A 17,773-nucleotide genomic window follows, 5' to 3' on the forward strand; every position below is an offset into this window, starting at 1 on the left:
ACTCGAAAACGAAAACCGCCAATTACATTATTTAGACTTGACGCTTACAATAAGAAGACCATAACATCACTTTCAGTATTTTTCGAAAAGAAACGTATACTGACCAAATCGCGCCTGCTTCCTCTTTTCATCCACAGTCTCAAAAACTGGCCCTTTTTTCACTCTGCCGTCCACCGAGCCACCTCTATACCACTTTCAACAGAAAAGTTTAATGGGGAGATTAATTTACTTAAAACCATAGCAGTCAATAATGAATATACGCCAAACATAGTGGACGATATCCTAAAAAGAAAACTGCAAGAACTACCACGCTCAACACCGCATGCACTGAAATTAACCCCAAAAAAACGTTTTTCCATTCTTTTCATAGGACCCATTTCCTATCAGATTCAGCGCATGCTTCGCAACAAATACAACTGCAATGTTGCCTTCTCTACTAATAATAATCTAAAGAGAAACTTCATTCATAATTTGAAATCCATTCGCTCCCCTACAGAAAGTTCTGGCGTTTATAAGATTATCTGCGATACCTGCTCCTATTATATAGGGCAAACTGGACGTGCTTTCACCATCAGATATAAAGAACATCTTTTGAGAAAGAACGGCACCAGTCCCCTAATTCATCCTTTGCCGATCATCTCTTAATTACTGGACACGTGCCTAAAGCCATAGGCGATAACAATATTCTGCATACCGAAAAGATGTTAGAAGAAGGTTAGATGTTTTAGAGGAATTGGAGATCTTCAAACATCTCTCTCGTCATGATGGCCTCATTCTCAACGAACAGCTGCAGCTGCGAAATAAAAACTTTTTCGACTGTATAAAGTCATTGCTTGATCTTTGATTCAGATTTCCTCATTCAATTTACCGAAATGTTGTTTTCCTGTTACATCTTTGCTGTTTTCTTGTATGTCATAATTAAGGTTTTTTGTACGTTACAAAATGTATCTCTTTTTAAAGCAGATAAATATGTAACTTAATATTATTATTATTAGTGCTTACGTTATGCCTGAATCTGCTGCATCACAATTTCATGTGTCTAATTTTGAATGTGCAGTAGCCTAGTTGTTTCTGCGGCTACTAGATGACGCTCGTAGCAACACCATGTTTACTTGCCCACACTTTCTAACGTGGGCACCTCAGTCTTGTTGCAATAATTGTTCACTAAAGTACGAGCAGCCCTTAGCGGCTCGCCATCTTACTTACAACTATTCATGACGTCGCCTTTTCGGCTTAGATATTTTTTAATATGTGACTTGTAAGTACTGCATCTTTTTTCCAGTCATTACAAACTTTAATTTTTTTAATGTATTATATACTTAATATGTTTTAGAACAGTTAGTCTAATTCTCCAGACGACGCTCATAGTAGCGTCGAAACCTGGTCAATTTTGTCTTAATATTTGTGACCGAGGGCTTATTTGTTCTAATATAAAAATCTTAACCGTTTCATTGACAATTTGGATAGTGCAGAGCGTGTTGCTGCCAATGAGGACAGGCATGTAATAATAGAAATAGTAATAGCACTAATAGTAATTTTAAGAATGAGCAGAATGGCAATGTAAACATCCGAACAGTAGGTGTTCGTCATCCTAAGAAAGGTAGGAAATGTAGGAATAATAAACATAACCAACAATGGCAACCTGAAGGTAGTAATTTTGTTCTTAACGAAAAAAATGGTTCAAATGGCTCTGAGCACTATGGGACTTAACATCCGAGGTCATCAGTCCCCTAGAACGTAGAACTACTTAAACCTAACCAACCTAAGGACATCACACACATCCATGCCCGAGGCAGGATTCGAACCTGCGACCGTAGGGGTCGCGTGGTTCCAGACTGTAGCGCCTAGAACCGCTCGGCCACCCCGGCCAGCTGGGTCGATAAACCCAGTGGCTGTGACCAGTTGTCACTTGAGAAGGAACCCGACGATAATAATGAAAGTGGTTTGACTCTGTTATGCCCGGTCTGGAGGCGCAGAGTTGCCCCGACCACAATAATTTGGGTCACGTTCAGCAAACTAAATGCAATGAAGTCGTGCAGTGTTTTGATTTGAACTTAGTAGACTAACTGCAAAAGGCAGCTGAAAATGTGGATCAGGAAACCCCTACATACCTTGACCTAAATTTAATGAAGACAGATGTCGATCACTTTAGCTGGAGACAAATCCAAAAGGAACTGTTGGATGAATTTGAGGAACCGCCTGTACAACCTAGAATAAGCCACCCTATAATACTAGTAAATATATTAGGTATCAATGTAGGTTGTCTCTTAGGCAGTGGCAGTGAGGTGAGTGCGTTGTCTCAGTCCTTCTTTGATGCATTACCTAGTACAGATAAACTTACAGTAATGAGGGTATCAGGACTGAGAATAATTGGTGCTACTGGCAAGGTATCAAAAACGGTAAAGCAAGAAGCTTTGCTGCCCTTTAATATTAATGGTAATGTAATTGATCATCCATGCTTAATAGTAAACAATCTCAGTATCGAGGTTCTAATTGGCATAGATTTCTTGTCAAAGTATCAGGGTGTTGTTGACTTTGAAAGAAGACAGTTAAAAATGGTCTTGCCAATAACCGGAGTAATTACAGTAGCATTTATTGACAAACACATAGTAACTAATGATGAGACTTGGGAGCTCCCTATACGAGTTCTGAAAAATAGAAGGTTTCGGGACGAAGATGTTGATCTTAGTAAAGGTAGGTTGAACACAGCAGAAGCAGAAACAACGAAATTCATGTTCGTATACCAAGGGCCTTTCAGGATTATGGGAAAACTGCATGCAAATGCGTACAGGCTGGAGTAACTGAAGAGTAAAAAAGTATTAGGTCTCAAAAACGTGATCGACCTAAAGAAATTCATAAGCCAATGAATTCTGTAGGGAAGAGGTTGTTCTGTAGCCTCTACGCAGTGTGGCAGCTGTGCTGTCCCAGCTGTGTGAGATCATCTTTCCCCATTTCAGGTCTCACTTATTCTTCACCTTTCCTATCCACCAAAGTTTCGACCCCTTCTTTCCAGTACTAAAATTTTGCGATATGGCTATCAAGCCAATAATAATCCAATGAATTCTGTAGAGAGGAGGTTGTTTTGTAATCTCTACGCACTATGGCAGCTGTGCAGTCCCAGCTGAGAGATGTTCTTTCCCCATTTCAGGTCTCACTCATTCTTTATCTTTCCTATCCACCAAAGTTTCGATTTCTTCTTATCCGCCGATTAGTGAAGAAACTACTGGATGTGACAAACATAATAGTTACAAGTAAACAATAGAGAGGTATGAAGTAATGAAGACGTAAATGTATCTGAGTAACAAGTATGTATATACAGGGTGAGTCTCCTAACATTACCGCTGGATATATTTCGTAAACCACATCAAATACTGGCGAATCGATTCCACAGACCGAACGTGAGGAGAGGGGCTAGTGTAATTGGTTAATACAAACCATAAAAAATGCACGGAAGTATGTTTTTTAATACAAACCTACGTTTTTTTAAATGGAACCCCGTTAGTTTTGTTAGCACATCTGAACATATAAATAAATACGTAATCAGTGCCGTTTGTTGCATTGTAAAATGTTAATTACATCCGGAGATATTGTAACCTAAAGTTGACGCTTGAGTACCACTCCTCCGCTGTTCGATCGTGTGTATCGGAGAGCACCGAATTACGTAGGGATCCAAAGGGAACGGTGTTGGACCTTAGGTACAGAAGAGACTGGAACAGCACATTACGTCCACATGCTAACACCTTTTTATTGGTCTTTTGCACTGACGCACATGTACATTAACATTAGGGGTGAGGTAAACGTACACACGTGGTTTCCGTTTTCAATTACGGAGTGGAATAGTGTGTGTCCTGACATGTCAGGCCAATAGATGTTCAATGTGGTGGCCGTCATTTGCTGCACACAATTGCAATCTCTGGCGTAATGAATGTCGTACACGCCGCAGTACATCCGGTGTAATGTCGCCGCAGGCTGCCACAATACGTTGTTTCATATCCTCTGGGGTTGTAGGCACATCACGGTACACATTCTCCTTTAATGTACCCCACCGAAAGAAGTCCAGAGGTGTAAGATCAGGAGAACGGGCTGGCCAATTTATGTGTCCTCCACGGCCCGTCGAACATCCTGTCAGGGGTCAGCCTAGTGTTAATTGCGGAATGTGCAGGTGCACCATCATGCTGATACCACATACGTCGACGCGTTTCCAGTGGGACACACTCTATTCCACTCCGCAACTGAAAACGGAAACCACGTGTGTACGTTTACCTCACCCCTCATGGTAATGTACATGTGCGTCAATGAAAAAGACCAATAAAAAGGTGTTAGCATGTGGACGTAATGTGCTGTTCCAGTCTCTTCTGTACCTAAGGTCCATCACCGTTCCCTTTGGATCCCTACGTAATTCGGTGTTCTCCGATACACACGATCGAACAGCGGAGGAGTGGTACTCAAGCGTCAAATTTAGGTTACAATATCTCCGGATGTAATTAACATTTTACAATGCAACAAACGGCACTGATTACGTATTTGTTTATATGTTCAGATGTGCTAACAAAACTAAGCGGGTTCCATCTAAAAAAATGTAGGTTTGTGTTAAAAAAACATACTTCCGTACATTTTTTTATGGTTTGTATTAACCAATTACACTAGCCTCTCTCCTCGCGTTCGGTCTGTGGAATCGATTCGTCAGTATTTGATGTGGTTTACGAAATATATCCAGCGGTAACGTTAGGTGACTCACCCTGTATACAGTACATTTTAGGAAGAACCTTGGTAATGTTTTCTTCTTCTTCTTCTTCTTCTTGCGTTACGGTCTCTGTAGGACCAGGTGTAGCGCCCTCGTGGACTGCATTTCCCTCTTCTTCTCCAGAACCTCTTCATTCTTTCTCTTCTTCTCTCCCGCTCTTCTTCCGGGATCTTCAGTTTCCGTTTCTCCTGGCGGATCCACTGGTGACATTCTAATCTTTTCCTGTATTCTTCTCTGTCAGTGATCTCGGGCATATTTGTCGGTGTATATTTGTTCCTCCATTTTTCCCTTCCTCCGAACTTGATCCCCAATTCCAACCAGTCCTTCCGATGTTCAACAACCCACTTAGTTCCTGTCTTTCCCCTTGTCCTCCCTGTTGTTTCCCACACTCTCTTCGTCATTCTGTCCACACTCATCCTAACTACATGCCCAGCAAAACTTGCCCTTTTGAGTCTGATTACCCGGATATTGTTCTCATGTTCCGGTACAATTCTTCCGTAGGTCTTCGCATCCACCTCTCTCCACCTCTTTTGGGACCTAGTATATCTCTCTCGTCATGCAGAAGGCTGACCTCATCTTCTTTATCCTCTCTGTTATTCCCTCCTTGCTCCTGTTCCTTCCTGTTATAAATTCTCCCAGGTATTTAAATTTCTCCACCATTTGCACAGTCCCTTACGGTGTTTCCCAGTCTGCAGTGGTGTTTAATGTCTTTGTCTTGTTATACGCGATCCTCAGTACCACCTTTCTGGCTACCTTACTTAAGTTGTCGAGTTGTGTCTTTGCGTCTTCTTCCGTCTCACTTACTATTGCTATGTCATCTGCAAAGGCTAGAGAGTCCACTTGAGCCCTGTTGTCCTTTTTGTCCCCAACATGGGTTTTTGGTATTCCCATTTCCTCGTTTATTGCTCTGCACTGCCTGATCACTTCGTCCAGTGCTATATTGAACAACAATGGTGACAATCCATCTCTGTTTAACACATGCCTTGATCACAAATTCTTCTGACAGTGCTCCTCTGCATCTCACCCTTGCTTTTGTGTCTGTCAGAATTTCTTTTATGAGTTCTTGTGTAGTTCCATCAAGTCCTCTGTTCTTCAGGGTCCTACCAAGAGTCTGTCTGTCGATAGAGTCATATGCCTTTGTGAAGTTCACGAAGGTTATTACTGTCTTTTTGTTTTTTAAGGCCCTGGAGAGTTTGACAGAGCACTGAAAGACCTGAGTCGAAACGAGCTCCTGGGAGTAGACAACATTCCATTAGAACTACTAACGGCCTTGGGAGAGTCAGTCCTCACAAAACTCTACCATCTGGTAAGCAATATGTATGAGACAGGCGACATACCCTCAGACTTCAAGAAGAATATAATAATTCCAATCCCAAAGAAAGCAGGTGTTGACAGATGTGAAAATTACCGAACTATCAGTTTAATAAGTCACGGCTGCAAAATACTAACGAGAATTCTTTGCAGACGAATGGAAAAACTAGTAGAAGCCGACCTCGGGGAAGATCAGTTTGGATTCCGTAGAAATATTGGAACACGTGAGGCAATACTGACCCTAAGACTTATCTTACAAGCTAGATTAAGGAAAGACAAACCTACGTTTCTAGCATTTGTAGACTTAGAGAAAGCGTTTGACAATGTTGACTGGAATACTGTCTTTCAAATTCTGAAGGTGGCAGGGGTAAAATATAGGGAGCGAAAGGCTATTTACTATTTGTATAGAAACCAAATGGCAGTTATAAGAGTTGAGGGGCATGAAAGGGAAGCAGTGGTTGGGAAGGGAGTAAGACAGGGTTGTAGCCTCTCCCCGATGTTATTCAATCTGTATATTGAGCAAGCAGTGAAGGAAACAAAAGAAAAATTCGGAGTAGGCATTAAAATTCATGGAGAAGAAATAAAAACTTTGAGGTACGCCGATGACATTGTAATTCTGTCAGAGACAGCAAAAGACTTGGATGAGCAGTTGAACGGAATGGATAGTGTCTTGAAAGGAGGATATAAGATGAACATCAACAAAAGCAAAACGAGGATAATGGAATGTAGTCGAATTAAGTCGGATGATGCTGAGGGTATTAGATTAGGAAATGAGACACTTAAAGTAGTAAAGGAGTTTTTGCTATTTGGGGAACAAATTAACTGATGATGGTCGAAGTAGAGAGGATATAAAATGTATACTGGCAATGGGAAGGAAAGCGTTTCTGAAGAAGAGAAATTTGTTAACATCGAGTATAGATTTAAGTGTCAGGAAGTCGTTTCTGAAAGTATTTGTATGGAGTGTAGCCACGTATGGAAGTGAAACATGGACGATAAATAGTTTAGACAAGAAGAGAATAGAAGCTTTCGAAATGTGGTGCTACAGAAGACTGCTGAAGATTAGATGGGTAGATCACATAACTAATGAGGAGGTATTGAATAGAACTGGAGAGAAGTTTGTGGCACAACTTGACTAGAAGAAGGGATCGGTTGGTAAGACATGTTCTGAGGCATCATGGGATCACCAATTTAGTATTGGAGGGCAGTGTGGAGGGTAAAAATCGTAGAGGAAGACCAAGAGATGAATACACTAAGCAGATTCAGAAGGATGTAGGTTGCAGTAGGTACTGGGAGATGAAGAAGTTTGCACAGGACAGAGTAGCATGGAGAGCTGCATCAAACCAGTCTTAGGACTGAAGACCACAACAACAACAACATATTCTATCAGTTGCTTCAGGATAAATATCTGTTCTACACAACCTCTTCCCTTCCTGAATCCCGCTTGGTAGTCGCCAACTGTACTTTCTACCTGTTCTTTTACTCTCTTGATCAATAGTTTTGACAGCACCTTGTATCCGACCTCTAGTAGCGATATTCCTCTGTAGTTGTTTGCATCTCTCTTGTCCCCCTTCTTGTGTATTGGTACTACAATTGCATTTTTCCATCCTCCTGGCAACTTCTTTGTTCTACAGATCTGGTGAATTATGTTGGGCGTGTTGTCTATGGCTTTGTTGCCTCCCCACATTATCATCTCGGCTGCTATACCATCTTCTCCTGTTGCCTTATTATTTTTCAGATCGCTTATGGCATGAGCGACTTCATCCGTGGTTGGAGGGCGTGGCTCTCTCTCTTCTTTGTCAGTCCGCAGTTCCAGCTCTTCTTCAGCTGGTTCACAGTTCAGCAGGTCGTGAAAGTGCTCTGCAAAAATCCGACAGTTCTCCTTCGCACTGACAGCCAGCTCCCCTTTCTTATCTCTTATAAACAGTTCTCTACCCTTGTATCCAATTAGACTCTCTTTGAATTTCCCAAAAAAGTGTCTGCTGTTGTTTTTTCCGAAGTTGGGCTCAATCTTGTCCAGTTCCTGCTTCATCTTCTGTCTTCTGGTCCGTCTTATCGTTCGGGCCGCTTCCTTTCTTGCTCCTAAGAAAACTTCCCGTTTTTCCGGATCCTTCTTGCTGCTCCAGTCTCTCCAGGCTTTCCTGCGTCTCTACCGCTTCTTGTTCCACCACCAGTGCTCCCGTTTCTTTTCAGCCTGTTTCGCCATATTTCGCTTCATGTTGTCCCATTCATTGAATGATTCAATTCCTTCTTCATATCTGGATCGATTGTGTCTTAATTTGTCTTTGTCTACCTTTATGTTTTCTGTTCTTCTATTCGTCTGTGGCAGTCTGTCCCTATTTGGAATCCAAAGGCACTTAACTTCTGTAAGATAGTGATCCGATTCTATTCTTGTATGCTTCCCGACCTTTCTGTTCATGAACTCTTTAGCATTTGTCCAGCTGATTGCTATGTGGTCAATTTGGAATTCCCCAAGGTGGGTGCATGGGTTTGCCCAAGTCTTTTTCTCTCACGGTTTGGCCCTGAACTGTGTTGTCATCAATCTCATTTTGTGTTCTCGACACAGTTCAATTAGTCTTTCTCCATTTTTGTTTGTCCGCTGGTGTGCAGGGTACTCGCTCACTACTCCTTTATGTTGCTTCTCTCTTCCTATCTGTGCATTATAATCTCCTGCGAGTATCTTTACATGTCTATATGGTATGTTTTTCAGTGCATCATCTAGCTCTTCCCAGAAACTATCTGCAACTTTCTTGTCTTTCCTGTTCTTGTCATTTGTAGGTGCATGTCCATTTATTATTGTATACTTTTTGTTTCCTGCTTGAAAAGTCAGTGTTGATATCCTTTCTGACCTGTTCTTCATTTCAGTTATGGCATCCTCGTATCTCTTGTCTACTATGAACCCTGTACCAAAGCATCTACGTGCATGTCTTTCCTTTCCCACTTTAACTCCTGGTTTCCCCTTCAGTATTATGAAGCCTTCTGACTCAACTGTGTCTTCGTCAGTGTATCTTGTTTCTTGCATCGCTAGTATTCCATTGCTTCTCTCTTTCATCTCATCTATTACCTGTTTAAGTTTGCCAGTCTTAATCACTGCCTGTACATTTATGGTTCCAACTCTGAAAGTCTTTTTAGTTTTAAAAATGGTTCAAATGGCTCTGAGCACTATAGGACTTAACATCTTAGGTCATCAGTCCCCTAGAACTTAGAACTACTTAAACCTAAGGACTTCACACACATCCATGCCCGAGGCAGGATTCGAACCTGCGACCGTAGCAGCCCCGCGGTTCCGGACTTTAGCGCCTAGAACTGCACGGCCACCGCGGCTGGCACTTTTTAGTTTTAATCTTCTTTGAGGTTCTTGGGAGCTCCGACTCTTCCCTTATGCACTTTTTGGCAGGTCCCCCAAAATCCGAATGCCTGCTTGCGTCGACCTTGGTCAACGCGGGATTGTCCCGCTGGGGTAATCTCGATTCCGTAGTGCGATCCATTCCATGAGCTAAAAAAAAAAATTTTGATGGGACGGCGTATGTCCGTCCAGTTATACGACTGAAATTGTTAGCCCCAGAAGATGTGTTTAGACCGTCCCTGACATGGGGACACAGACGCCTTTGTTAGCCGCCCCTAACATGGAGTACCGCCGCTACCTGATATATTTCAGTGGCTCTTCAGCTCTCTCTGCCGTTGGGAAGCGACGTTCCTCTTATGCCTTCGAGACCGTTGGCCGGGCTTCGCCTGTAACCCTAGGTAGGGGCTCTAACTGGGTGCTACCATCCGGAGCCAGATGGACCCAGGTTTTTTTACGAGGTTGTTACTCCTCCCCCTCCTCCTTCCCCATGACTTGCAAGATGGGGCCCCGGGTTTGGGACCGGCAATGGCTATAGAACTATAGCTGTAGCGTCTCTCCTAAGGGCAACTTCAGAGCTCATCTATTGCGTGCAGTACAACTAAAATAATTCTGTCGCCAAAAGTATTTAACCTAGCCACTTTAGAATTTTATTATCGGCCTACATACTAACCTGTGTGCTGATTGCACAATTAATTCGAGAGCTTCATTGGCCTTCAGCGAATGAAGCAATTAATTATTGAATAAATTGAAGTGGTGTTTTGCTAGCCCTGCGGCTAGTCAGTAAGGCAAATGTTGTCGGCTGCGCCTTCGGCGGTCCACACCGCGGCTATATAAATAAGGGCATGCGAGCTAGAGTAAGGCCCCAGTTCTCTCCTAGATTCGTATCAGCGCGCACTCCCTGTCGGAAGCCGCGTCGCGTTTGTGCAGTTGCCGGGAACAGCCTTGGATGATATGCACTTAACAATCAGTTCGCATTCGGGTAAAGAGTTGATAGCGAAACGACTCAGTGATTTAGTATCAGTTTCCGTATGTCTTATTTTCACGTGTCGCCGCAGGACAGACCTTCTATCATTACTAGCATTCACTTTGAACATTTACATCGATAACGATTATTGAACGGTCTCGTTATCTAGGGATAATAGGATCTCCACAGTAGACTCTGAACAGCTCTGATAGTACAATAGCTGATATGGGTAACCATTTGTCTGGAATTTGACATTTTATCGTTTTCAGAATATAGTGAAAATTGTTATAGTAAACTGCATTTTCTATGAATCCCAGACATCGTCCTAAATCCTCAGAGTAATGAACTTCAATAATCAATAACTTTATTCTCCATCAGAGTGGGCACAGTGAACTCTAATTACAGGCAGCACGTTTTTGCTAATCACTTTCTGGTTGAAATATAAAATAACTTCTTTTTCTGCCAGAGAGGGGAAAAAATGGAAACGAAATCCCGCGAGCAGGTCATGAAGACCACGCGATAATCGACGGAGAGCCGTATCATCCTCAGTCATTCATCATCGGATGGAGTTTGGATGACACAGGTCAGCACGCCACATTCCCCGCCGTTGTCGACGTTCGACATCGGAGGCGTCACTTCTCGGTCAGGTAGCTCCTCAATTGGCATCATGAGGCTAAGTACATCCCGTTAGAGACCTCTCACCAAGGAAAAATCCCTGACAGTACCAGGAATCGAACTCGGGTCCCCCGCATGAGGGTCTGTCGCGCTGGCCACGTTTTCTTTTTCAAAAAAAGAAAAACCATTCAGCTACGGAAGCAGACTCGGCTGTGCCGACTAAAGTATAAAGTATATGTTATTCATCATTGGACAACTTTATGTGCTCTGGAGAGATCTGTATTTATTCAAAAGGCGAGGATTTCACAATGAAAATTCTTATTTTATTCTCGATGGAGCTCACAAAATACGTATGTATTCTCGTTCCTGATAGAGATCAGATTATTATCTACGACGGTGACTGTGCTAAAAGAGGACAACCGAGTTCTGTTTACTTTCAGCGGCGATATCTGCCGCGCCTGCACGTCTGCAGCACGCATGCCGTGACCTTCACAGCGCAGTTATCGCACGCAGTAGTGCTCCGTCATCAGCTAGGCTGGCGCGCCTCCAAGCCACGGACGCCGTGTACAAGAAGCGTGACGACTGCAAAACTCACTTTTGCATGACGCAAGAGCATGTAACATATTTTGCAAAGAAACTAATGTCGCAGTTCGACGTATTGTAGATCTGCGGAGAAATGTTAACTCCCGGGAAAGAAAAATCGCGTGTACTGAGTTCATTGATAATTTTACTTGTTTCTAAAATAACGACATACTATTTATTTCCCACTTGCAGTGTAAAGAGTTCTGATCCACCACCACGCCTGTAATGGTTGTAGTATTGGGCTGATGCCCCGTAGTGTCCGCTTGATCTCCCTAAATCGGTTAAGGCTAGTGCCGGGATGAGTCCTTTGTAAAAGGCCGACTTCCCTTATCATCCTTCACCCATCTGCGTTTATGCCTCCTCTGTCTAACTACCGAGACTCGAACTCGCGGACTGGCGGAATTTAAGCTGTGAGGACGGTTCGTGAGTCGTGCTTGGGTAGCTCAGTCGGTAGAGCACTTGCCCGCGAAAGGCAAAGGTCCCGAATTCGAGTCTCGGTCCGGCACACAGTTTTAATCTGCCAGGAAGTTTCATATCAGCGTACACTCCGCTGTAGAGTGAAAATTTCATTCTACCCCGTCGTTAATATCTAGTTTTCCTTCCTTGCCTAAGTCATCTCCAACTCGCAAATGTCCATCGTGGAATGAAGTCAGTCCTCCTGACAATAGCCAGCGGCATGTTACCTGTATCTACCATTGTTGCACATTGTGTCAGTACCGTAAACAGAATTCTGTCGCCTCATAACCACAACACAGCAAGAGAAGCCACACTAACGTAGGGAGTTTGACCTTAAAGTGAATTGTTACAGGATTATTACTTACAATCATTTGGTTACCACCACGAAAGCGGCAGATAAATTCGCAACTAGAGAGGACGTTGACGGGGTTGCATTAACATATGACGCAGTTTTATTTTTTATATCTGGTCTCCCGACATGATCCAGACAGTCGCCGTCAGGTACATGGGTATTAAGTAAACTACATTCAGATATAGGACTTGACAGACACACACTCTAACAAATACATACGTATATTATCATGTTTATCTGATCTCCAGTCCGCAGACTCATTTGCTGCAGACCGAACCAGTCTATCCTGTTCAAGTCTCTTCATCTCCGCATAATTACTGTAACCTACATCGATTTGAAACTGCTTATCCACTGAGCCAAGGTCTACCATTACAATTTCAATCTTCCCCTCCATCCTCACGACTCACACACACACACACACACACACACACACACACACACACACACACACCAAAATGACGAATCCGTTGATGGCTCATTGCCAACAATCGACCTCTTCTTTTAGTCAAGCCATGCCATAAATTTCTTCTTTTGACAGTTAGTTTCTGTACCTCTACATCAGTTACTCGGTCCCCTCTCGAATGTTCAGCTTTCTCCTGTAGCAACACATATCAATTTTAGTCTTGTTTGAACTGTTTATTGTCCATTTTTCACTTCTGTAGAAGGCTGTCTTCCAGAAAAATACCCTGTCAAACGATTTCCTAACACTTAGCTTTGTTTCTGATGGTTAACAGTTTTCTCCTTAAGAAACGCTTTTCTTGCTGTTTTATAAATCAAACCTTAGCTACTGCAGAAACAGTTATTTATTTGCCGGCCGCGGTGGTCTCGTGGTTCTAGGCGCGCAGTCCGGAAACGTGCAACTGCTACGGTCGCAGGTTCGAATCCTGCCTCGGGCATGGATGTGTGTGATGTCCTTAGGTTAGTTAGGTTTAAGTAGTTCTAAGTTCTAGGGGACTGATGACCACAGCAGTTGAGTCCCATAGTGCTCAGAGCCATTTGAACCATTTGAATTAGTTATTTATTTGAATTTTTGCCATTGTCAAGTGTAATAACTGCGCAGTCAAAGGCGACGATGTCATTTACAAAATTTTCATGACTTTGAACTTAATTTCTAATTTCCTTTTGTCTGTTTCTCCTTGGTTTCCTTCACAGCTTGCTCAATGTAGAGATTGAATAACAACTCACTCTTTTGTCACCTGTTGTTCCCTTTCATGTTCTTCGACTCTATAACTGGTTTATGTACGAGTGCAGGTAGTCAATAACATTTCGCTGTCTGTACTTTATCCCTGGAATCTACAGAATTTCAGAGAGTGTATTCCAGTCACCATTGTCAAATGCAGTTTACAGATTGATCGAGGATTGTAGATGAGTGGCCACAATCTGCTCAACGCAAGATCCTGCTGATGGTTTCCACTGTCTTGTTCAAAGCAGAGTGAATGGTGTGCAGTGTTCATAGAAATACATTGACCGATGGCTGTTGCAATGTATGCTTGGGCAAGTAGTTTTGAGTCAGTATTGTTAACTGTGAAGCAGTAGATAAATAAGAGCAGAGCGATGTGCATATCAGGAGACAGGATATTCAAGCTGATATGTTCGTATGCATGCAATCCGGATGGAATCCCATTTCGATTTTTCTCACATGATATACTGAGAGCTATGGATGCAGTGTAACAGGCAAATTCCATATTTCTAGATTTTTTTTAAAGTATATAACACGGTGCCCCATTGCAGGCTGTTAACGAAGGTACGAGCTTTTGGAGTAAGTTCACAGATATGTGAACGGCTCGAAGACTTCTTAAATAATAGAACCCAGTATATCGTTCTCGACGGCGACTGTTGACAAGAGTATCGTCAGATGTGCTCCAGGAAGTGTGATAGAACCGCCGTTTTTCGCTATGTACATAAGCGACTTGGCTGACAGGGTAGGCAGCAATCTGCGATTGTTTGCTGATGATGCTGTGCATATACATTTCTCTTCTTCTAAACTTTCTGGAGAATGTCTTGAACGCTTGATTTGGAAATGTTGTTCCATAGCCATTTGTGACGCAATAACGTTGCCCCACTACAGACACACGCTCGGAACTCACAACTGCCTGTCCACAACTGTCTGGTCGAATACACATCTGTCGTTTACAGTTCTTAGTTGAAGTTGCCACTGCAGTTACTGCACTGACATCAGCTGTACCCTAGCAATAATATCACTCTCAATACTTTTTGGACGGACAGTGTATGTCATACTTCATAGCCTCCTAATACACACACATCAAAAAAAGCTGTGCGTCTCATCGGTTCCCAGAGTACCGGAACCTGTACAGAAAATTGAAATAGAGATCAACATAAACATCATTTCCGCCCTTTTTATTGCTCATGGGAACCATACATTTATGTTGTACCACCAAACAGAGAGACCTTCAGAGGTGGTGGTCCAGATTTATGGACACATCGGTACCTCTAATACCCAGTAGCACGTCGTCTTGCATTGATGCATGCCTATATTCGTCGTGGCTTACTGCCCACACGTTCATCAAGGCGCTGTCGGTCCAGATTGTCCCACTCCTCGACGGCGATTCGGCGTAAATCTCTTAGAGTGGTTGGTGAGTCATGTAGTCCGTAAACAGCCCTTTTCAATGTATCCCAGGCATGTTCGACGAGGTGTCAAAGCTGAGAGACTACTGGAAGATAAAAGACGGCTTAGACAAAATTTCCAGTTGGTGTGATGAATGGCAGCTAGCCCTAACTGTGGAAAAATGTCAGTTAATGCGGATGAGTAGGAATACGAAACCCGTAATGTTCGGATACAGTACGACTAGTGTCCTGCTTGACACAGTAAAGTAGTTTAAATATCTGGGCGTGACGTTGCCAAGCGACATGAGGTGGAACGATCAAGTGAGAACTGTGGTAGGGACACCAAATAGTCGACTTCGGTTTACTAGGAGACGTTTTCGAAAGAGTGATTCACTTGTCAAGGAGATCGCATATAGGACGTTGATGCGACCTATTCTTGAGTGCTGCTCGAGTGTTTGGGATCCATAACGGGTCGGACTGAAGGAAGACATCGAAGCAATTCAGAGATGGGCTGATAGATTTGTTACCGGCAGATTCGAAGAACACGTAAGTGTTATGGAGATACTTCAGGAAGTAAAATGAGAATCCCGGGAGGGAAGGCGACGTTCTTTTCGAGAAACACTAGTGAGAAAGTTTAGAGAACCAGCATTTGAAGCTGACTGCCGAACGATTCTGCTTCCGCCAACGTACATTCCGCATAAGGATCACGAAGATAAGGTACGAGAAATTAGGGCTCATACGGAGGCATACAGACAGTCGATTCTTCCTCGCTCTATTTGCGAGTGGAGCACGAAAGGAAGCGACAAGTAGTGGTACATGGTACCCTCCGCAACGCACCGAAATGTGGCTGGCTGTATATCTATGTAGATACAGATGTAGATGTAATGACGAACAGTACTCTGCATCATCACACCACACTTTACTTACGAACGACATTGTCCAATTAAGAGTATCGGACTATTATCTGCTGGCTACCTGGCTAGAAACATCACGGCACGCAATACACTCTCCTTGTCACTTTAATTTTGGAGTTCATCATCGGCATTCTAAGCAGCTACAGCTCACAGGCTGCTTCACGAACGATAATTGTTCGAATCAATTCAGATACACCACACCGAGTGGGTACTTAAAAAGTATACATAGATCAAAAAAGGTTCTGCATCACCCCAGTTTCCAGAACTGCTGAAGATAGGCGTTGACTGTGCGTATTGTATCACAGACACAGTCCCTTTGAGTGTTCAGAGATGTCACTAAACCCACCGAAATATGTAAACAACCATGCATGAGCAGCGCCTATTACACGGAGGAAGTCTGACAGCCGATTAGTTCCAGCCATTCCGCCACGAAGGAGGTACACGGCTAGTGTTGTCTGTAGTTCAACCATGCCTAGACGGTCGATACCACAGTTTCATCGCGTCCGCATTGTTATTTTGTTTCAGGAAGGGCTCTCAACAAGGGAAGTGTCCAGGTGTCTCGGAGTAAACCAAAGCGATGTTGTTCAGACATGGAGGAGATGCAGAGAGACAGGAACTGTCGATGACATGCCTCGCTCAGGCGGCCCAAGGGCTGCTACTGAAATGAATGAGCGCTACCTACGGATTATGGCTCACAAGGGGAAGGCCTCAGACACGGCCAACCGATTGGGCTCAAATTTGGCAGGTCGCTTGGGTACAACCTAAAACGTAGGACTCCAGGATATTTTGGGTCAACACCCACGCAATTTTGAGAAAATCACCCCTAAATGTTATGACGAGCAATCGACTCAAAATTGGAGGGATCCATAGATAATTGTAAATACAGCATTTTTCATCATCAGGTATGGGGTCCGCAAACGCAAACTTTTCCAGAAATCGAGGAAAGAAACTTTTAAAATTGTCGCTTCTGTACCCACATGGTAAACGCTTTTTGGCAACAGCGCCGATAGCGCAACGGCTAAGGTAACTCGCTGGGAATCGGTAAACCCGGGTTCGAATTTCCTAGAAACCTTCATGGTATAGTACTTCAGTAAGAACAAAAGTCATTTCGTTCGTCAGATCCAAAAATCGCTCGCCGACTAACGCTCATATCAATCTGGAACGCCGAGAAACAGAACTGCCTGATTCCAGTAGTGCATTGATAATGCATCTGTCTTGCAACACTTTTACAAATGAAAACACAGCGTCGGTAATATTGTGACAGGCTCCCAAATATATATTACAGCGCTAGTCGAAGGGTGTACATCCTCCGTTATTCAGATTATGCACCTGAAAGATATGACACAACAAACAATAACTAGTTCAAAAAATGGTTCAAATGGCTCTGAGCACTATGGGACTTAGCAGCTGTGGTCATCAGTCCCCTAGAACTTAGAACTACATAAACCTAACTAACCTAAGAACATCACACACATCCATGCCCGAGGCAGGATTCGAACCTGCGACCGTAGTAGTCGCACGGTTCCGGACTGCGCGCCTAGAACCGCGAGACCACCGCGGCCGGCAATAACTAGTTAATACGGCGTAAACACACGAGCTAATTACTACAAACTACATACCGTGCTCGTCATATGTTACTTGGGCGCATTAAGGATGAAAAAAATCACTATATTAATCCGCGAGGTTCGCGGCAGCCTGATGACGGAAAACAACTCTTTCCGATTGACTTCTATAGTGCTCGTGCTCGTCACTTTCACTCTTCCAGGTTCACAACCATGATATGATGGGGAGGCAACCGGGACAACATAACTCTCCCCACGTGCATTCTGTCCCGTGCCTCGCTGTAAACAAGTGTCGCGCGGTTGGCTATCTGTGATCCCTCGTGAGGAATTCGCAGCACTCTTACTCGGAGTTGTTTTCATGTGAC

Source organism: Schistocerca piceifrons, chromosome 7 (assembly GCF_021461385.2).
Source record: "Schistocerca piceifrons isolate TAMUIC-IGC-003096 chromosome 7, iqSchPice1.1, whole genome shotgun sequence".
Lineage (NCBI taxonomy): Eukaryota > Metazoa > Arthropoda > Insecta > Orthoptera > Acrididae > Schistocerca > Schistocerca piceifrons.